Genomic DNA, 22,543 nt, shown 5'->3' with positions numbered 1-22,543 from the left:
CATGGAAAGGGGGAATCAGGACTTGCAGGTAAGGAGTTTGGCAATTTACTGGGTGATCAAAGCAGGCTTCCTGAGTGGGGAATGTGTCAGTAAACCCTAGAAGGAAGTGAAGGAGGGGGCATTCAGGTATCTGTGTGTGTGTTCAGTCACTAAGTCGTGTACGACTCTTTTGCAACCCCTTGGACTATATAGCCTGACAGGCTCCTCTGTCCATGGGATTCTCCAGGCGAGAACACCGGAGTGGGTTGCCATTTCCTTCTCCAGGGCGTCTTTCTGACCCAGGAATCGAACCTGGCACATCTTCTGCTTTGCAGGCGGATTCTTTACTGTTGAGCCACTGGGGAACAGCAATAGGTATCTGAGGGAACAGCACTCCCAGCAGTGGGGAACAGCCAGGGCAAAGGATTTGAGGCCAAGGCTTCATTTGTTCTAGAAACAGCAAGGGGTCAGCATAGAGGGAAAGAAACAGAGGAGATGAGGTTGGACGTGACTAGGTGGGTGGAATGTTAGACAAAGCAAGGCAAGATTCAGCAGGGATCTGTTAAGGTCTTTGGGTTTTACTCAGAGTGAATTGGCCAGCCAGGCGAAGGCTTTGAGCAAACAAGTGCTATGTTTTGAGTTAGATTTTAAAAGAATCCCTCTGGGGACTTCCCTGGTGGTCCAGGGGTTAGGACTTCGCCTTCCAATGCAGGGATGTAGGCTTGATCCCTGGTTGGGGAGCTAGTCTCCCACATGCCTCGTGGCCATACAGCAGAAACAATATTGTAACACATTCAATAAAGACTTTAAAATGGTCCACATCAAACAAAAAAAAAACAACGAACCCTTAAATAATAAATATAAGAATCCTTCTGGCTCCTGCACTGAAGTAGACTGGGTCACCAGGAAAGCCTGGAAAAACAGAAACAGGTTAGGAAAATATCGCATTCACCCTGGCCAGCTTCGGTTCAGTTCAGCTGCTCAGTCGTGTCTGACTCTTTGTGACCCCATGGACTACAGCACACCAGGCTTCCCTGTCCATTACCAACTCTCTGAGCTTGGTCAAACTCCTGTCCATCGAGTGGGTGATGCCATCCAACCATCTCATCCTCTGTCGTTCCCTTCTCCTCCTGCCTTCAATCTTTCCCAGCATCAGGGTCTTTTCCAATCAGTCAGTTCTCCACATTAGGTGGCCAAAGTATTGGAGTTTCAGCTTCAGCATCAGTCCTTCCAATGAGTATTCAGGACTGATTTTCTTTAGGATGGATTGGTTTGATTTCCTTGCAGTCCAAGGGACTCTCAAGAGTCTTCTCAACACCACAGTTCAAAAGCATCAATTCTTCGGTGCTCAGCTTTCTTTATGGTCCAACTCTCACATCCATGCACTTCTCTTGTGGGTCGACTGGTAAAGACTACTGGAGAAACCATAGCTTTGACTAGATGGACGTTTGTTGGCAAAGTAACGTCTCTGCTTTTTAATATGCTGTCTAGGTTGATCATAGCTTTTCTTCCAAGGAACAAGCGTCTTTTAATTTCATGGCTGCAGTCACCATCTGCAGTGATTTTGGAGCCCCCCCAAAATACAGTCTGTCACTGTTTCCATTGTTTCCCCACCTATTTTCCATGAAGTGATTGGACTGGATGTCATGATCTTAGTATTCTGAATGTTGAGTTTTAAGCCAACATTTTTACCTCTTTCACTTCCATCAAGAGGCTCTTTGGCTCTTTACTTCTTCTTCGATTTCTGCCATTAAGGATGGTGTCATCTGCGTATCTAAGGTTATTGATATTTCTCCCAGCAATCTTGATTCCAGCTTGTGCTTCATCCAGCCCAGCATTTCACATGATGTACTATGCATATAAGTTAAATAAGCAGGGTGACAATACGCAGCCTTGACGTACTCCTTTCCCGATTTGGAACCAGTCTGTTGTTCCAAGTCCAGTTCTAACTGTTGCTTCTTGACCTGCAAACAGATTTCTCAGGAGGCTGGTCAGGTGGTCTGGGATTCCAATCTCTTTAAGAATTTTCCACAGCTTGCTGTGATCCACACAGTCAAAGGCTTTGGCTCTGCATACAAATGGGCATATCTTTCCTTTTTTCCTTTGCCTTTAGCTTCTCTTCTTTTCTCAGCTATTTGTAAGCCCTCCTCAGACAACTGTTTTGCCTTTTTGCATTTCTTTTTCTTGGGGATGGTCTTGATCACTGCCTCCTGTACACTGTCACAAACCATAGTCATGTTCATAGTTCTTTAGGCACTCTATCAGATCTAATCCCTTAAGTCTATTTCTCACTTCCATTGAATATTGTAAGGGATTTGATTTAGGTCATACCTGAATGGTCTAGTGGTTTTCCCTACTTTCTTCAATTTAAGTCTGAATTTGGCAATAAGGAGTTCATGACCTGAGCCACAGTCAGCTCCTGGTCTTATTTTTGCTGACTGTAGAGAGCTTCTCCATCTTTGGCTGCAAAGAATATAATCAATCTGTTTTCAGTGTTTACCATCTGGTGATGTCCATGTGTAGAGTCTTCTCTTGTGTTGTTGGAAGAGGGTGTTTGCTATGACCAGTGCATTCTTTTGGCAAAACTCTGTTAGCCTTTGCCCTGCTTCATTCTGTACTCCAAGGCCAAATTTGCCTGTTACTCCAGGCATCTCTTGACTTCCTACTTTTGCATCCCAGTCCCCTATAATGAAAAGGACATCTTTTTTGGATGTTAGTTCTAGAAGGTCTTGTAGGTCTTCATAGTACCATTCAACTGGTCAGCTTGGGCTGCTATAACAGATTACTGTAAACTGAGTGCCTTACAACGAGAGACACTTACTTCTCATAGTTCTGGAGGCTGGAAGTTCAAGATCAGGCTGCCTGCCAGCATGATAGGTTCTGCTGAGGGCCCTTTTTTGGGTTATAGAGTGCCAACTTCTTTCTGTATTCTTAGGAGGCAGAAAGCAGGCTACAGAGTTCTCTGGGGTCTCTTTTTAAAATCCTATTTAAGTTTGCTCCAAAAGTTGCTCTGCTCCACCCAGATGAGCTAATCACCTTCCATCCCCAACTCCTAACACCATCACATTTGGGGGTTAGGATTTCAGCATGTGAATCTGAGGGGATACAAACATTCATTCCCTAACAAGAATATTGCAATAATTATAGACAGAAAATAAGCAAAGTGGTTGTAGCAGTGGAGATGGAGTGGAAGAGGTCAGAGTCTAGGTGGTGCCAGTGGTAAAGAACTTGCCTGCCAGTGCAGGAGATGTAAGAGAGTAAGAGTCGCAGGTTCAATCCCTGAGTGGGGAAGATCCTCTGGAGGAGGGCATGGCAACCCATTCCAGTATTCTTGCCTGGAGATTCTCACGTACAGAGGAACCTGGTGGGCTACAGTCCACGGGGTCACAAATAGTTGACACGACTGAAGCAACTTAGCACGCACCCAACGTAATTTCCTGGTCTAGTGGGTAAGCAGTTGAGAAGAAGGATCCAAGGGTAACTCCAGGAGTTCTGGGCTGGTGTCGGAAGGGGGGAGCTACTAACTGCTGTTGTGGGTAGGCTATGAGAGTGCAGGTCTCTGCAGTTTGAGAGGAGATGGTTCTGTTGTGGGTGTGTTGACTTTGAGCTCCTATTGGACCTCAAGGATGAGATGTGGAGTACACAGTTCAGGGGAGGAGTCTGGGCTGAGGATAGAAGTAAATGTGGGGATCTTGAACACACCAAAGCCAAAACTTGATTGGATTTTCTGTTTTTCAGTTAAACTGCTGTTTGGTGTGGACCTGGCACATAGAAATGAGGTGAGCGGTTTGAATGATATCTGAAGAATTTGCTAGTTACGCTACCTAGAGCGAGGTGGGGCAAGACGCAAGCGCTGCTAAGTGGAGTGGGAAGAAAAACCTCTTCCTTTCTTTTGCAATTTCATTTCGATTATTGCACACAGCACTTCAGTAGACATTCATTCCACAAACACCTGCATCCTTCACACGATTAAAAAGCCGTTACTGTTTCATTTTCAAACAGGCCCAAATGGAGGGAATTAGGGTTAAAAGAAGTGAAGTTCCATACAGCCTGAGAGTGCCAGGACAGAGCTTGGAGCCCACGACTCTGTCCCTGCACCCCAAGAAGCTCAGTGGTGGGTGGGGTTGGGGGGGGGGTCGGAGGAAGGTGGGGGAGGCGACTCGACTGGTTTGCTAGAGGCTGGAGAGCCGAAATCGCTCCCACCACTAGGGGGTTTGGGGCCGCGGTCCCTTTAAGGCCGGGCGAGTGAGCTCAGCCTCGCGTTCGCCGCCCCGCCCTCCCCGGCGGCGCGCTCAGTGCGCAGGCGCGCCGCGGCGGCACTCGGCTGGGCCCGGGACGCGCCGGCCAGCGGCCAGACTTCGGGGCCGCGGTGCTGTCTGCCTGCCTCGCTCTCCCAGTCCGGCTGCCGCGCGTCGCCCGCACACGCCGCCGCCATGGGCTCCTGAGGTACCCTGCCCACCTGCCCTGCGCTGGAGGCCCCGAGGCGGGGGGAGGTAGACGAGGGCTCTCGGGAGCGGAGGGGCTGCTCCGATCTGGAGGGGCCCGTTCGGGGGGTCGTCCCCGCGGGTCGCCGTGGCCGCAGGTCCTCAGGCGGGAAAGGGGACGGAGGCAGCTGTCTTGGCAGCGGAGGGAGGGGGCGTCTGCGCCCCCGCCGGCCTAGCCCTGCGCCTTCTCCCCGCCCTGCGAGGTCGCGGGGCCGCCCGTGGGTGTGCCCTGGCCCCCTCCTCGCCAACGTGGCGGGGCCCGCGCCTGGAGTGTAATCGGACCTGCCCGTGGGGGTGGCTCGGGGAAGAGGGGAGGCGGGCTGGACAGGCCCTTTGCAAGTGGGATTGTGTGCGCCTGGTGGGTGTGCTGGCGCCTGGCACGACCGAGTGAGTGGGGGAGCTCCTGTGCCGGGGTTGGGGGGGGTGGCGCGAGGGGCGAGCTGTAATCTGGGATGGTGGCTGGCCTGGCAAGGCCTCCCGGGAATGCGTGCATGAAGGTGTACACGGCTTGCATACAGGTCTGCAGTCTGGAGGGTCACCGGCAGGGACCTGGGGCTCCAAGGATGTTTTCTTGGGAAAGGACCCCCGAGACTGGTTTAGGGTGTGTGTATGCCTGCCCTAGGTGTCCTCCCTGGACTAGCTGCTGGGGTCTAGTGCTGATGGACTCCAGGCCAAGGCTAGAGGATAGGGTTGAGAGGTGGGCATGAGTATCAGTTCCCAACTCATATATGCCCTCTGGAGTTGTGTAAGGCCAGGCATTACACACACACACACACCCCCAGGGCACTGTGGGACTAAGCAGGTGTTTGCACAGCTGATACCTGCGAGTGAGGCAAAGGCCATATATTATTTATCTGACTGCTTGGTGCTTTATGTAAGGAAAGAAGCAGCAATCAGTGCCCTGGAGGCCCTTGTGCCGCGGAGGCGGCCAGGCAAACAAGCTCGCACACCTGCCGAGGAGGCACAAGATCTCAGAGGTGTGACTCCTTCACAGGTTACCTGTGCAGCGTCCCTTCCTATCTCCTTTCCTTTTCGGTGTGCTGGAGGGTGCCGTGTGTGTGTGTGTGTGTGTGTGTATCAGAGCTTGGACTGTGGGTGGGAGGGGCCCTGCAGTCAGGCCTGCATGCCCATTTTATCAGGCTTTGAACATGGAACTCATGGTGCCTCTGGGATTCAGGACCTCTTGGGTCGGAGGGGGAATCCAACTTAAAACCAAGTAGTCACAATGATGTGAAAGATACAAAACAATAGGGGCACTGCAGAGTAGGTTCAGTGCTGGGGGAGGGGGCACATGGCCAGCAGAAAGGGCTCCAACATGAGGTGGGAAGGTGCAGAGAGAGCTGAGCTGAAATGGAAGGGTAACTAGCATTCCTGTGATGCTATGGTGCTTTCCATGTGTGTTTCCCCAGTTAGTTCTCTCTGAGGCTGTGAGAATACAGAACTGTTTGTTATCCCTCTTTACAAATGTGGAAAGCGAGACCCAGAGGGAGCACGTGACTCCTTGTCCATGTATGTGGGAGGCCCGGATGGAGTGGTCCATGAACCAGCACCACTCTCTTGCTGCCAGGTTTTGCTGCCTTGTAACTTACCTAGCTGGACTTCCTAGGTGGCTCAGGGGTAAAGAATCCACCTGCTAATACAGGAGATGTGGGTTTGATTTCTGGGTCGGGAAGATCCCCTGGAGTATGAAATGGCAACCCACTCCAGTATTCTTGCCTCGGAAAATCCCATGGATGGAGGAGCCTGGCGGGCTATAGTCCATAGGGTCACAAAGAGTCGGACAGGACTTAGCAACTGAGCACACACAGCTTACTGAGCATCTACTATGTGCCAGGCACTATGCTAGGGGCACAGGGGTTTAAAGATGAATAGGACCTGGTGCCTGGCCTCTGAGGGCTTCTGGTCTGCTGGGAGATAGACGTAGATAGTGACCTCAATCCAGACACGAGGCCCTGATAGCTAGTGTGCGTGGGGAAGGCACCGTTAGCTCCCTCCAGGAACCTCAGGCGACCTGGTTCTTTTGTGCAGCCTAAGGGGGATGTGTTGTCAGTTGCTCCCACGTGGTAGTAGTGGGTTATACCAGGAACCCCATCTAAAGGTCGCCAAGAGGGTGGGAAGAAGAGCTTCAAGGCAGAATGGGTGCAAGTGATCTTGTCCTAGTTCGCTCGGGTTGGCTGAGTTCTGCGGAGCTCGGGCTTCTGTCTGGAGGCTGTTTTCTCCTCTGCCTTTGAGGTTTTGCTCCTGGTTCCTGGCGGGCCGGCCGTGCTCTTTTCCCTGAGAGGGGCTCCGTGCTATTTCCAGTCCCTGCTGTGCTCATTTCTCCCTGTGAATTCCCTGGAGTGGAAGCAGCCTGGGAAGGCAGAGGACAGCCCTTCATTGTTTTGAAACCAAGTAACTGTGAATGCCCTCCTCACTCTGCTGGGCCTGGAGACTGGGGATTTGGTGTGTGAGCTGTGGAAGCAGCTGGGCCCTGGAAAAGCTCTGGGGTGGGGGGGGGTCTGCCGTTGAACCCTCATAGGTGGTGAGCACTTGCTGAAGACCTACTGTGTGCCCAGCACTGTGCTGAGTCGTAGGTTGTGTCTCTTGGGACGCAGTGGTTGGCTGAGGCTGTCCACTGGGTAACAGATACATGACAGACAGTGCTCTGCTTGTGGTGAAGACAGAGGGCCCTAGCGGAGCCAGAGGACAATAGGAACAACAGCTCGTTTATTAAGCACTTACTGTGTGCCAGGCACAGTTCAAAGCGCTTTCGTGAATTACTGCCTTTCATCCCCCATCACCCAGTTAGGTGGGGACAGTTTTCTCCACGTTTTTCAGAGGAGGCAGCCTAGGAGGGTAAAGCTGTACTGGTTGGGGAGCTTACCCTGGAGCCCACGCTCTTCCCCACTAACCATGGGGTGTGCCAGGCCTGGAAGGATAGGGATGCTCTGCCCAAGGAGAGAGAGAGGGCCTTGCAGGCAGAGGGAGCCCCTGGGCAGAGGTGCAAAGGCCTGAAATACCTCGCCTCCCAGACATGGCTGCAAGGGCCCGGGGCCTGAAAACCTTTGAAGGCCCTGCTAAGGAGTTCAGACTTGACCCCAGAGTGGCCAGCAGGGAGTCCTGAAGGTTTCAAAAAGGAAACGACATACTCAACTGCGTATTCCAGGGCAGTATGTTGGTGCCTCTCCCCCTTGCTTCCTTCCTGCAGGTAACTCCAAGGACAATGGGCTTTTCTTCCTTTTGCTTTCCCTCCTTTTGCTTTCCCTCAGGTCAGTGGCATCCTTTTGGTCCCTGTAGCCTTTCCCTTCTGTTCTTCCAGCAGCTTCTGGTCTTGACAGCCCTGTGTGATGCAGGACGGGCCTCTGGAGCCCACTGCTGTCATGGTGGTTCTGGCCTGGCTGCTGTGGCTGGTGGTGGGGGTGGCTCTCTGAGCTGGAACTTCGGTTCTTCCCGGCTCTTCTGGGCCTGGCAGGTCCTCCCTGACTTCTCACCCTGAGGATCTGGACTAAGTGGGCAGCCCCCTTCCCCATCTTGCATCCTCCAGGCCCCCACGCTCATGAGTGCTATAAATACAGGCAGGGGTGGGGCTAGGGACGTAGCGGGAAGTGGGCATAGACAGCTGGGCTTATCTGCCTGATCCCACTTGTGGGTTCACGGAGGGCATGCCCGCCCTAGCCGCCTGCTTTGTTGGGTGTTGAGTAGCCAGCTGAGTGCCCCAGCCTGTCCCACCCTGCAGGGCTGAAAGACTAAGGGTCTTTGCACAGGATGTTCGGTGAAGCACAGCAGAGGGAGTCCACACCGGCATGGGAAGCCATGAGTGTAGGTCATGGGGAGAGGAGTCAGAGATGACTTTTGAGTGGAGTGCCTTGGGAGAGGAGGCTGAGGATTCAGAAATGGGACAGAAATGGTCACTGGGAACACAGGACCAAGAAGTGCCCCTTGGGGTCCCGGGGAGAGAGGGAGGTCAGCCAAGCCTTCTGGAGAGTGAATTGAGAGCTGAGGTTCAGTCTTCATTCTCATTAGCTGCATGGCCTTGGACAAGTTGCTGACCGGGTTTTGATTCCCATTCTTTAAAAATAGGGGGAGATGATGCAATTTCCTTCATCTGTGAAAGGGCAGGAGTAAGAGTGCAGCCGTCACATGCCGATGGTGTTCTAATGTCTGTGTGGAGTTCCCACAGCACTCGGCCCATAGTACGTGCTCAGTAAACAGTGGCTTTTATTATTACCTTCCAAGCTGTTTTGCTTATTCAGGAAAGAGGTGTTGCACACCTGTGTGTCAGTGCAGGGAGCCGAGTATCCATCTGGGGAGAGAACCGCTCCAGATGTCATGGGTACTCTGAGGGAACGTTGGGGCATTCCTGCCTGGGCAGGCACTTCTCTGACCAGGGAACATATAAGCTGTTACCTGGTGTAAATGGAAGTAGGTTCCAGGCAGAGGGAACAGCATATGCAGAGCAAAGGTCTGAGTTCTTTGTCTGCAAAACTATTTGGCATCAGGGCTCAGCACATAGTAGGCCCTCAGCACATAGTAGGCCCTCGGTTAATGTTAATTGAATGTGATCTTCTTGGCTCCAAGAGGACAGGAAGGGGAAGAAGTACAGTGTAAAGGGCCCAGGAGAGAAGATTTGGATGGTCCCCAAGTTTCAGGTTATCTCGTGTTCCCTCCCTGTCTTGTCTCCCTCTGCCAAGTGGCCTGCAGTTCAGGTACCTTAATTCAGTGCAGTTAAGCTGCTGGGTTGTCATCAGGGGCTCAGGCTTGGCCCCCACTTTGCCCAAGTCCTGGGAGGAGCGGCACTGGAATTAGGCAGCACTTGTTCACATTCCTGTTTGCTGCTGTTTTGGTGTATCTGAAACCCTATGCCAGGGCAGAACTTAGAAGGGTGGCATGGGCCTGCCTCTGTCTCATTGGTCGTTTTTCCAGTTTGGGGTTAATGGTGGCTCAGTGTCTGGCATGATTCCTTGCACAGAGTAGGTGCTGAAATAGTTTTTGACCAAACAAGCCAACACTTGGATAGCTTAATATCATTGCCACTCAGGATAAAGCTAGAATTGTTCTTGAGAAGTGACAGGTCAGAGCAGCATTGTTTATTAGTACTGAGCTTATATCAGAAATCGACAGGTACATTAGACAGCCTTGGGTCTGCCCAAGGGCAGGCTCTGTCTGATGGCCTGGAGGTCTCGGGCCTGGGCTGGGAGGCAGGAAGCCCCACAGTCACCTCCTTTTCCTTCTCTTCTGGGGCGGAAACCAGAGAGGGAAGATCCCACCCAGAAAGCCTTTGTGCCTAACCTGCGTCACTTCCAGCTTTACTGTGTTTTTATAAAGTTACACAGGACGAAATGAGCATTTCACGGAAAGCTTGCGATGTTTCAGCCTATGGAAAACAATAGGCATCTCTGCTTTTGAAAATAGTACTTGTTGGTTATAGTAAATTTGGAGCACAGAAGAGAGTGAAGGGTAAGAATAAAAATCACCCCGGATTTCCAATAACCAAGAAATAGTCACTGTGGAAAAGTGGCATAATCCTCCTAGGCATAATCCTGCGTTATCTCATTGTTCGTATCACGGCGGGGCACAGGCCTTTACCCATGCCATGAAAAAGGTAGCCATCAATGTGGAAGGATCGGAGAGGGGCTGAAGCAGTGCCTCCTAGTCCTTTGTGTCAAGCTTTCTGTGAGAAAGACGGGGTCCCCACCCTGTTTGCTGGATGGCCCTACGGTGTGAGGAGCAGGCAGAACCCTGCCCAGAGTCAGAGAGCCTGGTGCTGACCTTGGTGCAGTCACTTGCCCTTCAGTGGGGCTGCTCGTCACCTGCTGGCTGCCACAGGGCCCAGAAGAGGTCCTAGGTTAGAAAACCGTGAACCTCCTCCCACCCCCCAGAGGAGGGGCCTGGTTTCTGTTTTGGAGGGAGAAGCCGTCTTCATCGTCACGTGAAGATGGATGGAGAAGGGGTGTGTGTGTGTGTGCATTTTCTTTTCCAACCTGAAGTGTTTTTGGCGATCTTCCGGAAGACTTCAGTCTCCTGGTTGGGGAGCCATGATCTGTGGGCCCTGTAACTTCTGGCCAAGGGTGGTCCCAGGATGGCTGTCCCCCACCCTCACCTCAAGGCAGGGGGTGGCGTGAGACCTCTAGAAGTTACCGCGTCTGTCACCCTGAAAGGGATTTTCAGATCTGACAGCCTCCGCATTGGGAGTGAAATGTGTGTGGAGGTTGGTACCTTTATTTTTCTCCTACTGCAGCCCCTGTGGACAGCCTGCACCCAGGGAGGCCCTGTTCTTCTGGCAGGTGGCTGGGTACCTCCATCCTGCTGGGCAGGGCTGTTCACCAAAGCCCTCTGGGTCATCACTTACAGGAAAGCTCCAGGCAAAAATAACTAACCCCATGGTGGCGGCTGCTGTAGCTGCTGGCAGAGCCCTTGGTCTCTATGTCTCTAGCAGCTGTGTATGTTATTTTCATCTAGAATGAACAGAGAACCTGAGATTCCACGAGCAGTCATTTCGGGTGCCTGCAGACACAATGATAGGTGTTGGTAAAGGGATGTGTGTGAAGAAATGAACATTAATCAGTGTTCTTATATTAATTAGTACTAATATTCCTAATCCTCACTGGGATTGGTGTAAGGCTTTGCAGTTTGTGAATGACTTTTCACAAATAACATTTCATTTAATCCTCCCAAAGGCCCTGGCATCTTGGAAATTTTGCGCCCATTTTGTAGACAGATAGACTGAGGCTCAGAAGGGTGAATTTGCCTAAGAAACTGTGAAAGGAAGCACCCAGGTTTTCAGTTTCAAATCCTGTGCCCTCGCTGCTCTGAGTGGCCCCTCCAGCACAGCCATGGCCCCCAGAGAGCCTGCAGTCCCACTGGGAAGCCTGGCAGGTAGAATTGCTTCTCAGACTTGGAAAGCGTGTTAATAGAGAATCTGGTTGAAGCTGTGGGGGCCCCAGGAGGCAGCCCTGTGCTCTGCCTGCCGGTGAGCTGAGGAGCTGAGACTCCCCAGGAAGAGGGCAGCTGAGCTGGGGCTCTGATGGACAGTGGCAGTGGGCAGGTGGAGGAGCTGAAGAAGGCTTTGCAGGTAGGGGGGCCACCCAGAGCACAGGCCCAGGCCGGTGAGTGGAGGAGCGGAGGGAGTGAGCTCGTCTGGAACAGTAGGTGTCAGGGCATCGCTTCCAGGAAGAGAAGTGTGTCTCCCCATGAGCTGGTCGGTGGGTTTTAAACAAACAGTATGTATGAAAGTCTGGACTTGACAAGGCGGTATGTATTTGCTTCACAAAGAAAGGTTGATGCACGGGGCAGTGGTGACAGAAGGTTAACAGCCGTAACCTCAGTGCATCTGAGTATGATTTGACTTGCAGGAGGCCCTGGCCATCCAGTCTGCTGGAGCAGGGCACAGGCTGGGAACGGGGAAGGCTGGCGAGCCTTCTGCCCCTCGAATGCTGCCTTTGGTTTGCCAAGAGGTATCTCCCACTCGACTGGGGCAGAAGACCACTTCTTCCATTTGCAGTTCTGGGTCGTTGAGCAGAATTTGTGGGGGTGGGAGGAAGCCCCACCCTGCCTGCTGCGTTTACCCAGCTGTCCTGTCTCACAGGGAGGACGTGAGGCATCCAGAGGCCCGCCTCCGTCCTCTGCCGGCCGCCGCTTGATGAGCGAGGGTTGGGTGGCCGTGGCTGTTACGTAACAGGTCTGATGGACGCAGCAGTGAATGGAATGGAGCCTGAATGTGTCATGCAGGGCTGCGGTGTCCCTCCAGCTCATGCAGGTGCATGTCACTGGATCAGGATGGCCAGACTGAAAGCACCCCGCCTTCCTGGGCTCCGCACTCCCACCCCTCCCCACCAGGCCTTCTTCGTGGTCTGCCCGCCCCTCCCCTGGCACCTTTGCCCAGAGAGACCAATTAAAGCTGGGTGTCGTGGTGACTGCGTCTTCATCCGCACTCCCACTGGCCCTGGAACCAGAGCCTGTCTGTGCCAGGAAGGGCCGAGGGGGTGAGCAGGTCTGGCCCTTCACTCACAGGTGAGGAAATGCGAGTTCGTGGACCAGGGCACTAGCGAACCAGGGCCGCTCCAGGTCTAGAGCCATCTCCTGACCCAGCGCTCTCTGTCTGCTGAAAATGGGGCTTTACTGTCTCTTCATCTGGATGTCCGTGGGGCTACCTGTTGTCAGTATTTTCCTCAATAATTCGGCTTCTTTCTTGGATGAGCAATTAAAATGTATCCTGCGTCTCCAGCAGTGTTTTTAAAATTACAGATGCTTGAGGCTCTCACCCGGCAGTTGCACTTCTAGGAGTTTACCCTACAGATGAAATTCCACGTGTACAAAGTGACTGTGCAGTTAGTCACAGCTGCCTCTTTTTTAATAGAACAAGGTTGGAAGCAACCTGAAAGTCCATCCGTAGAGGGCCAGGAACAAATTATGGTCCATCCACACCATGGACCACTGTGCAGCCGTAAAAAGTTAGATGGAGACTGCTTGCCATCCACAGATACAGAGCAATCACCAAATGGATGTCTGTGAACGAGGCAGGTGCAAGACGTGTGTGTCTGCTGTGCCTCCGTCTGTGTGAAAGTGAAGGGAAGTGGAAAGTGCATTTGCTTCTGTGTGTGCTCAGGGTCTCTAGGGGTTCACACAAAGTCGGTGACTGGGGTGCCTCTGGGGTCGAGGTGGTGCCCGGGAGCTGTTCACTGGAGACCCCTCATACCTTTTGAGTGCCGATTCATGTGACTGTGTGACTTTTTCAAAAACTTAAAATGAATACAATTAAATAAACAAGAAGCACAGGAAATGTATCCTCACCTCTTGCCAATGCAGGAAGGCCAGGGCTACCCTGTCAAGGAGCAGCGTCCTCACTCAGGCCCCTGTTGTAGTTGTTATAGTCGTGTCCAACTCTTTGCGACCCCATGGACTGCAGCACACCAGGCTTCCCTGTCCTTCACTATCTCCCGGAGTTTGTTCAGACTCATGTCCATTGAGTCAGTGATGCCATCCAACCATCTCATCCTCTGTCCCCCGCTTTTCCTCCTGCCCTCAATTTTTTCCAGCATCGGGATCTTTTCCACTGAGTCGGCTCTTCACAACAGGTGGCTAAAGTATTGGAACTCAGCTTCAGTATCCCCTTCCCAGTGAATATTCAGGGTTGATTTCCTTAGAATTGACTGGTTTGTTCTCCTTGCTGTCCAAGGGACCCCCTGACCATCAGTTAATCAAGAATGCAAGCTTGGGTCTCACGAAGTGGACCAGACGTGGAAGTTTGGGTGTTTCTTGGGAAGTCTGGTCCCTAGCCCCAGCCCTGGAGAAATGGAGCCCCCTCCCTCTGGTCCCTCTGAAGTACCGCTGTTGTCTAGCTTGGTATTTAAATCCCTGCTCTGATATGTTTGTTTTCTGACCCCTGAAATCTTCAGGGGTTCCCCCTCTGACACATGAATGAAGTCCCTGCCCCAGGCCCTGCTTACTGGGCCCCTGGCTGAGCCACACTTGACTGGGCACCCTTTCCTCCAGGTGCCTCCTCGCCTGCCCACCTCCGTGCTGTTGCTCACGCCATTCCCTCTGCCTGCCTGCCTCTCCCTGCCAGGCGGTCTCCACGTGCCCAAATCCTATCTACCTCTGAAGGCCCAGCTCAGTTTCCACCTCCCTCTGCCCTCTGACCTCCCGTTTCTTTATCTCTTCCTCTCCGCTGGCACTTAAGCCTTTTACACTGCGTCCTAGGTGTGATTCCCCACTGGGCTGCAGGTTCCTTTAGGGCCAAGTGCACTTCACAGCCCCTGTTTTGTTAGATGTTTGCACTTTTGATAGAGGGGGTGAGTGGTGGCTGCCCTCTTCGTGGTGGGATCAGGAGCCGAGGCAGGGCAGGGCCTGTTTCACATCTGTGAACCGTGGTGCCTGGCACAGGGCGGGCGCAGCCTCGCGGCAGGAATAACAAATCTCACGGCCCAGTGCTCTGGGTGCATTCTTTCCCTGATCCTCGCAAGGACCCAGGAAATGCTGTGCTTTCCACTGTGGTTCCCCCGTAGGCTGAAGAAGCAGAGCAAACGTCGGGTCCAGGTCACACGGTGAGAAGCAGGATCGGACACAGGTCTGGCTGCCTCCAAAACTCCTGCATTGGATCAGTTTTTTTCTACCCCTTTCCCTGACTCAGCAGTGATGCCAGCAATCCCTTGGCCAACTCTCATCACCTGCCCCACTGGTCACGGGCAACCTTGCATTGTTGTTTGAGTGTATTAATATCTTCTTCCCTAGTGGACTGTGAGCTCTTAAGGGCTAGAGCCTTGCTTGAGATACCCTTTGGACTTAGCACACAGAAGGTGCTTGAAGGTATATGTTCATTAACCTGCTATAGTAAAGTACACAGGTAGGTGTACAGTGCGATGATTTTTACATCTGTAAATACCCGTGTAAACCACTGTCCAGCTCAAGCTGCAGAACATTCCCAACCTTTCCCTGGGGCTCCCTGGGGCCTCCTCCGGGTCAAAACCTCTGAGGGAACCACTGCTCATACCTCACCACTATTGACTGGATCTGGCCTTGAAAATGGAGTCATGTCTTTAGAAGAGTCACCCAGGTTGTGTTGAGCAGTCCTTGCTCACTGCGGCATGGAAGTCCATGCTGTTTCAATATACAGTTGGTCCTTGAACATGGCTTTGAACTATGTGGGTCCACTTACCCATGGACTTTTTTTCAATAAATGTGCTCACAGTGCTGCCTGATCCATGGTTGGTTGAATCTACAGATGTGGATGCAAAGGGCTGACTGTAAGTTATGCGTGGATTTTCCACGCCTGAGGGCTGGAGCCCCTCACTCACTGTTCATGGACCACTGTTTATTCACTCTGAGGTTGGGCATTTGGTTTGTGTCCAGGTTTTGGGTGTTTTAAACAGGGCTGCTATGAAATGTCTTGTTCTTATCTGTGGGACACACGTGGATTCCTGTGGGGTGTGCACCCAGGGTGGAATGCTGGCTCAGCCCACTCAGTACGTACATGTTTTCATGAATGACCTTCAGGCTGGGATTTCTCACTGGGTACCCAGGGCTGAAGCTGGACTTCTTGCCAGAGGAGTCCCAGGGGTCGGGGCAGGTTCAGGGGTCTCAGCTTCCACCGTCTGTTCTTCCGGGCCAGCGGGACTATTGAGGTTGAGGGTTTCTCATCCCAAGGGAACCCATTTGCTTAGGGCTGGATTGGGTTTAGCTGGCTGAAAAGGTGGTTTCATTAGAGGGACACAGAGTCTAGTTAGAGAGGCTGAGCACTGGCCCATCTGTTCTCAGTTTAGGAGAAAACTGTAAGGGTCAAAATTTGGCCTGGTATGTATTGGAAAAAAACAAAACAAAACTTAATTACAAGGCTGAATTAAGTAAGCTCTTGCTGAAGGATTTTGGATTACTTTGTTCTCTTTCATTTCTGCACCTACCCCCTGTCCCTACCACCAAGTGAAGGATAGATACACGATTGGATGGTTTTTCTTTCCTGTTGAGAGATTCGTGGGAACTTGGCCCCAGGAGAAGAGGAACAGATGCCGAGCCACTGGAGTGGCCTTGGCTTGTCTGTGTTGATCCCAGGGGAGTGGGACCGAGAGACAGGACCCTGCCCCCTCGGGAGGGCATGTGATACTCTTTCCGGAGGCTAACCAGGCAGAACCGCCCAGCCCCTGGCTGCTCTTTCCCTCTAATCCCCTCTGGAGAAAGGCCAGGCTGAGGGCTGCTGACCTGCTCTGATGTGGGTCAGCCTCCCCCAAAAGGCAGCCACCCAGAAGTTCCCAGAGCAGATAGCCCCCGGAGACCGGAGGGCCTGTCATCCCCCCGGTGGCCGAAGTGGGAGCAGTGGCCAGTTCAGATTAACCGTGCTCAGATCAAGTGCTGCCTAGTGAGCTCTGCGAAGGTGAAAGTTTCTCCATGGATCTTAAAGAGCTGAAATCCCTCCCAGGCTGTGTTAATATTCCAGAGACGTGCTGGTGAGCGTGTTGGAGCCCAGCTTGGCTCATGGGTGTATAGCAACCGTCCGAGCAAGCACTTCGTGGCTGCAGCTCAAAAGGGTTTGGATCGGAACCTATATGAATGAAAATATGACCTTGGAAGGTTTAAAACAGAGCTGACCACTGGAGACAGGACTGGCCCAGGTCTCAGAGACTGTTGGGTGGGTGCCTTCCCACCCTGGCCAAAGGAGGGAATGCCTGTGAAACAGGAGCGAATTGTCACAGATAATGCCATGCCCTCCTGACCCTGTCCTCGGTGCTGTGTAGTAACTTGTTTATTCCCTACAGTTCTCTCGAACCTAAGTGTGGCTGCAGCCCCATCTTAGCACTGAGGAAGCTGCAGCAAGGAGAGGTTGTGTAACTTGCCCACAGACACAGAGTGAGTAGGTGATGGGGCTGGAAGTCAAGTCCTGCTGTCTGACTCCAGAGCTCACGGCTCTTTAACAGCCCTTGGAAATCCAGGGCCTGACAGGATGGTGCGGGCAGCGTGAGGAGCCTTTTACCAGGATTCTGTGGGCAGATGGCCTTAGCCCTCCAGACCCCTGTTTTCCTCATCTGTAAACTAGGTGTATTAATTTTCCACTGCAGCTGTCACAAACTGCCAGCAACTTAGTGACTTAAAAGATGAATTTGTTATCTTTGGGTTTTGCAGTCAGAAGTCTGAAATGTATTTCACGGCTCTGAAGTCAAGGCGTTGACAGGGCCCCATTCCTTCTGAAGCCTCGAGGGGGGAGAATCTATTTCCTTGCCTTTTCCAGCTTCTAGAGGCCACTTGCATTCTTTGGCTCAGGGCCCTTCCTCCAGCTTCAAAGCCTTTATTTTCCCCTCTTGTAAGGACCCTTGTGATTCTGTCTGGCCTACTCAGATAATCTGGGATAATCTCTTCATCTCAAGAGCCTTAATCACACCTGCAAGGTTCCTATGGCCATTTAAGGTAAAATGTTCACAAGTTCAGGTGAATATCTTTGGGATGCCATTGTTCAGCTGTCCACACAGGAAATCTGCAGGGGACACGAAACGGCGAGATAGCGCCCAAGCATGGAGTGAGATGATAGAATAAAATCTGGGTGAGACGGTAAAATACCTAAGTTCCAAGGCAGGTGGCTGAGTCTGGGGACTATACATAGCTCTGTAGCTTTTCTGGAAAAGGTGGGTGTCTTCAGAACGGGAGTCAGCCAGAAGATATCTTTCCCAGAGAAGGACGGGGTGGGGCTCTATTAGCAGCCGTGAGCGTCTGCGTCACTCCGGGTTGTTTGCTAAGCTGTGGCGTGGTTCATCAAACCTGCCAGGGCCTGGTTGAATTTGACTTGAGACCCTCCCATCTCCCTGTACGCTGATCCTGTGACCTCAGGTGCCTTCTGGGGGCTGATAGGAGGCGTGGAGGACATTCATAAACCAGCACTCCTCGCTTGTGTGCTGGGTTTGCCTGACCTTGTCCCCCCAGTCCCGGGCTTTCTGCACCTGCCAGGTGAGCTCTGCCCAATCTTGCGGCTTGCTGCTCCCCGAGGCCCTTCCAGAAGACCCTGTTACCCTGCCAAGATGCTGTGACTCCAATCAAACCCACTCCACACGGCTGTCAGGAGTGCTTTGTCCACTGTAGAGTCCACAGGCCACCTGTCAGGCAGGACGCAGTGCCCCTCACCTGACAAGGTGTCCTGCTCTGGGTGCACCCCGCTGAGTGTCCTTGTCACCGTGTCCCCACAGCAGTCATTCACCAAGCACATTTCATCATGGTACTTAGTCCCTGCCCTCATGGAGCCCGACTCACAGGATGTTAAGGGAACAGATTTAATGCCACTTGTGGTAGATAATGGGAAAGGCCAGGGAGGACATGCCATGTACAAGCAGCTACAAAGGCAGGGAGGAGGGGGAGGTGGTAAACATCCGGGGGCAGGTGGCACAGGAGAAGGTGTTGTTCGTGGGGTTGGTACAGGGCTGGTGGGTGGTGTCATAGAATGTTAGAGTTGGAAGGAGTTGCAGAGCCCGAACATTCATTTGGTTTCCCCCGCCTTTATCCAGCCAAAGCCTGTTGAGTGCTGACCACATCCAGGCTCTGAGGTAGGTGCTAGAGATCAGAGCTGCACATGAGACATGGCCTCTGACCTCCACAAGCTTGCAGGCTGACTGGGAAGAAGACAAGAAAGAGTAAACCACCTTCCAGAGGTTCCTCAACCAGTGTCTCTGCACCAGGAGACCTTTAGCCCTGTTTTATTGGGAGCTTCCTTCTTTTGGAAGCAGCCAGAACATTTTGCTATCTTGTGCCAGTTGGTTCAAACATCCCTATCTTGGCAGGTTCTCACCTTCCTGTTGCTTACACCAGGTGGACTAAGTTCTGATGGAGCACTTGGGACAAATCCCTTTGCTGTCAGTGGCGTGGCCTCTCCACATTGGAAGACGTGTGTGAGACAGTGTAACTCAGCCTCCATCCTTTGCCCTGGCCTATCCTTTCCTCCAGCCAAACATCGAGGTCCTTCAGCAGAACTCTGAATGGCGAGGAAGGGACCAAGTGACAGAAAGCCGGCGGCCTGCATTATGTGGCTTAATGCCTGGCGTTTATCAGTCATCTGATTGATCCTTCTCTTCCAGATCCCTGCTGTGTATCTGGTGCTATGCCAGGCTGAGAGATAGATGACTCAGGTGTGGGGAGACGGGAACATTGTCGGAACAAACCTCATGGAGACAGCTGGGAGGGAGTGAGCCGGCCCTCACGGAGGCTGTGATGCTGAGGATGGCTCATGAGTGAAAGTGGTCACTTGCCACAAGGACCAGGGCTGAGAGGAGGGTGTGTTGGGACCGGGGCCAGGTCACATGTAGAGGGACCCTGTGTTGCCAGCACTCAAGGAGGAGGCAGGGAGGGAGGCTGGGGCTTGGCTGCCAAGGGCTCTGGACCTCTGCATCCCACCATCAAAGCCTAATGTATTCTCAGATAATTTCAGATCAGGAGGAGGGATGTGGGCATTTTTGAAGATAAGTGAAAAAATAAACCACACTTGATTCCTGCTTCCCGCAGCATCACCTCCCCGAAGTGTTGGAGGATGGTCAGGGCCGTGTCCCTTCTCCTCCTTTCTGGAATCCAGAACGCTTGAAATCCCAAAGGTTCTTCCTAAGTCTGCAGCAAGCTAATTTTGTGGCAAAAATCTGACCTGAATTGATGCGAGACTAATTATGGTCTTTAAAAATATCTCACCTTTCTCTGTGGAAATACTATGTGTTTGATTTGGGGGTGCCACCCAGACCCCTCTAGGAGTGTTACCACGTAACAGCACCATGCACACGTGCTAAAGTCGCTCCAGTCGTGTCCGACGGGAGTCCAGAGGGTCGCAAAGAGTCGGACACGACTGGAGCGGCTTCACTTTCACTTTTGACTTTCGTGCATTGGAGAAGGAAATGGCAACCCACTCTCCAATGGGCTGCTGTCTGTGGGGTCACACAGGGTCAGACACAACTGAACTGAAACGACTTAGCGACAGACTGTAGCCCACCAGGCTCCTCTGTCCGTGGGATTCTCCAGGCAAGAATACTGAAGTGGACTGCCCTTTCCTCCTCCAGGTGATATTCCCAACCCAAGGATTGAACCCAGGTCTCTTCTGTCTACTGCAGTGGCAGATGGGTTCTTTACTATTAGTGCCACCTAGGAAGTTCATAGAAAGAAAAAGAAAGTGAAGTCTGACTCTTTGCGACCCCATGGACTGTAGCCTACCAGGCTCCTCTGTCCATGGAATTTTCCAGGCAAGAGTACTGAAGTAGGTTGCCATTTCCTTCTCCAGGGGATCTTCCCAACCCAGGGATCTAACCTGGGTCTCCCGCATTGCAGGCAGACGCTTTCCTATCTGAGCCACCAGGGAAGCCCATACAGCACCACAGTTCAGTTCAGTTCAGTCGCTCAGTCGTGTCCAACTCTTTTCGACCCCACGAACCGCAGCACGCCAGGAGTCCACGTCCGTCACCAACTCCCGAGTCCACCCAAACCCATGTCCGTTGAGTTGGTGATGCCATCCAACCAATACAGCACCACAGTCCTTCCTTATATCTGAACAGCTCTTGAGTTGGTAAACTCTTTGGCCCAAGGGTCCTGCTTACAGCATGGTGCACCCAGAAAACCAGTTCGGTCACCTGCCCAGTCACTGCTGGGTAGCGGCACCGAGATTCTAGCCCGGCTTCCCTGACTCAGAGCCTACGACCGAGTGCAGCAGGGGCAGGCGAATAAGGCCCACGTTTGGGGCCACCTTGCTGCTAGTGGGCTGCCGGAAGAGAGAGGCAGGACCAGGCCTTGACTGTGCTTCCATTCTGGTTCAGCCTGGGACTGAGGGAGGCGGGAAGACAGAAGCAGAGAGACTGAAGAGAAAGTTAGGAGCCGTGTCAGTGACTGGCTTTTCCCACTGCTTACAACATCACTCCAGACTTTCTTTACTCACATGTCCCTATCAGTAAAAGAACTTTGGGGACATGTGCCCCCATTATATGGATACTGTTGTAGTTATTATATACTTGTATTTTCTTATTGTTACATTGCGAACTTTGGAGAAGGAAATGGCAACCCACTCCAGTATTCTTGCCTGGAGAATACCATGGACAGAGGAGCCTGGTGGGCTACAGTCCATGGGGTCGCAGAGTCGGACACGACTGAGCGACTAACACACACACATACATTGCGAGCCTAGTCACTCAGTTGAGTGCCATCTCCTCTTGCAGGGGATCTTCCCAACCCAGGAATTGAACTCAGGTCTCCTGCATCTTCTGTGTTGGCAGGCAGATTCTTTACTGCTGAGCCACTGGGGAAGCCAGTGTTTACACAAAAACTGTAAAGATACACTGTTACAATACATGTATCATAAAACCTACACTAAAACTGGAAATCAGAAGATGAGTTAAAGATGTAATGATTTTTAAAAATTGTTAGTAGTTCAAAAACCTTCTGGCTTCATGTACTTATTTTTGAAAACTGTGCTCTGATGCTGTGGGAGAGACCAGTTTGTTTAGTTACTTTGTTTTAATGGCTGCCCTCCCTGAAAAAGATCCCTGCCTGGGACACGTAGCTGCACACAGAGGAAACGCATCACTGGCTTGTTTTCTAAATCGGGTTACTCATTTTTCCATCCCATGCACGCGTATGCAGAGGATTTGTTGAAATTTGGCTAGTACATTTCCATCCTCCCCGAGGCCAATCAGATGTTCCTGTAAACTAAATGGAAGGTATTTTAAAGTTCTTAACGCATGAGTCCAAAACCCACTCAGATGCTTTGGAAATTTTTAAACAGATTAGAAAATTCTGTTACGTAGGCTTTTAGGAGCTCAGATATGAGCATTTTTTTAAGTTTCAGCATATTGTTTTGGGTGACATACTTTTGTAACAGAAGTGTTTTATATATACTTTTCTGGAAACCTCTGCCCTAACTGAGGTTTCTTTTAAAGAGCAGTTCCTTTCTCATTGACTGTGAGAACAAGCCTTTCCTGTGAGGGACATGTTAAACATGCTTAAAGATGTTATTAGGCTTCCCTGGTGACTCAATGGTAAAGAACCCGCCTGCTAAAGCAGGAGATGCGGGTTTGATCCCTGGGTCAAGAAGATCCCCAGGAGAAGGAAATGGCAACACACTCCAGTATTCTTGCCTGGGAAATCTCATGGACAGAGGAGCCAGGCAAGCTACAGTCCATGGGGTCACAAGAGTCGGACATGACTTAGCCGTTAAAATAGCACCAAAAGATGTTTTTGAAACATCCTTGGGAAGCATATCTCTGACAGCCAATGGTCACAGGGAAAAATGGGCAAGTAGAACTTTTTTTTTTTTTTTGGTTAAAGAAAGATGTGTTGAGGTCAGTGATAAGGTTTGACAAATCTTTTTGATTGTGTTTCTACAAGATAACCAGTAAATCTCTGATAGAGACGCTTTCCTGAGTCAGCGCCCATCTCATTACAGATTTGGTGGGAAATTCTCCTGTTCTGTGGTCGGAAACTTTATTATGAAAAGTGTCTAACGCAGGAAGTAGAGCGCCTAATAGACTATGTTTCTACCTGCCAGTCACTCAGCTGCAACAGTTAGTGACATCTGGCAGCCTTGTTAGCATCTGTCTCTTTCCCCCTTTCCAAAGAGCAAAATCCCAGCTGTCGTGTTCTTTTTCATCCTGAAGTAGTTCAGTATGCAT

General features: G+C 51.7%; 1 protein-coding gene across 6 annotated transcripts in view; it reads left to right on the top strand.

The window, feature by feature from the left end:
* The first annotated feature begins 1,523 nt into the window (after positions 1 to 1,523).
* Positions 1,524 to 22,543, top strand: part of TMEM184B (transmembrane protein 184B) — a 53,016-nt gene continuing 31,996 nt past the window's right edge. For 4 of the 6 annotated variants that reach the window (XM_086402808.1, XM_086402803.1, XM_086402809.1 and 1 more), the window contains exon 1: positions 4,333 to 4,425. The gene's annotated coding sequence lies outside the window, so the exon portion shown is untranslated. Of the gene's footprint in view, positions 3,759 to 4,332; positions 4,473 to 22,543 lie in introns of those variants that run through there. The other 2 variants (XM_086402807.1, XM_086402805.1) reach the window with 2 other exon arrangements.

This window comes from Bos grunniens, chromosome 5 (assembly GCF_055505025.1).
Source record: "Bos grunniens cultivar Pamir isolate PY7600 chromosome 5, Bosgru_T2T1.0, whole genome shotgun sequence".
Classification (NCBI taxonomy): Eukaryota; Metazoa; Chordata; class Mammalia; order Artiodactyla; family Bovidae; genus Bos; species Bos grunniens.
This window is presented reverse-complemented; position numbering and strand designations above follow the sequence as displayed.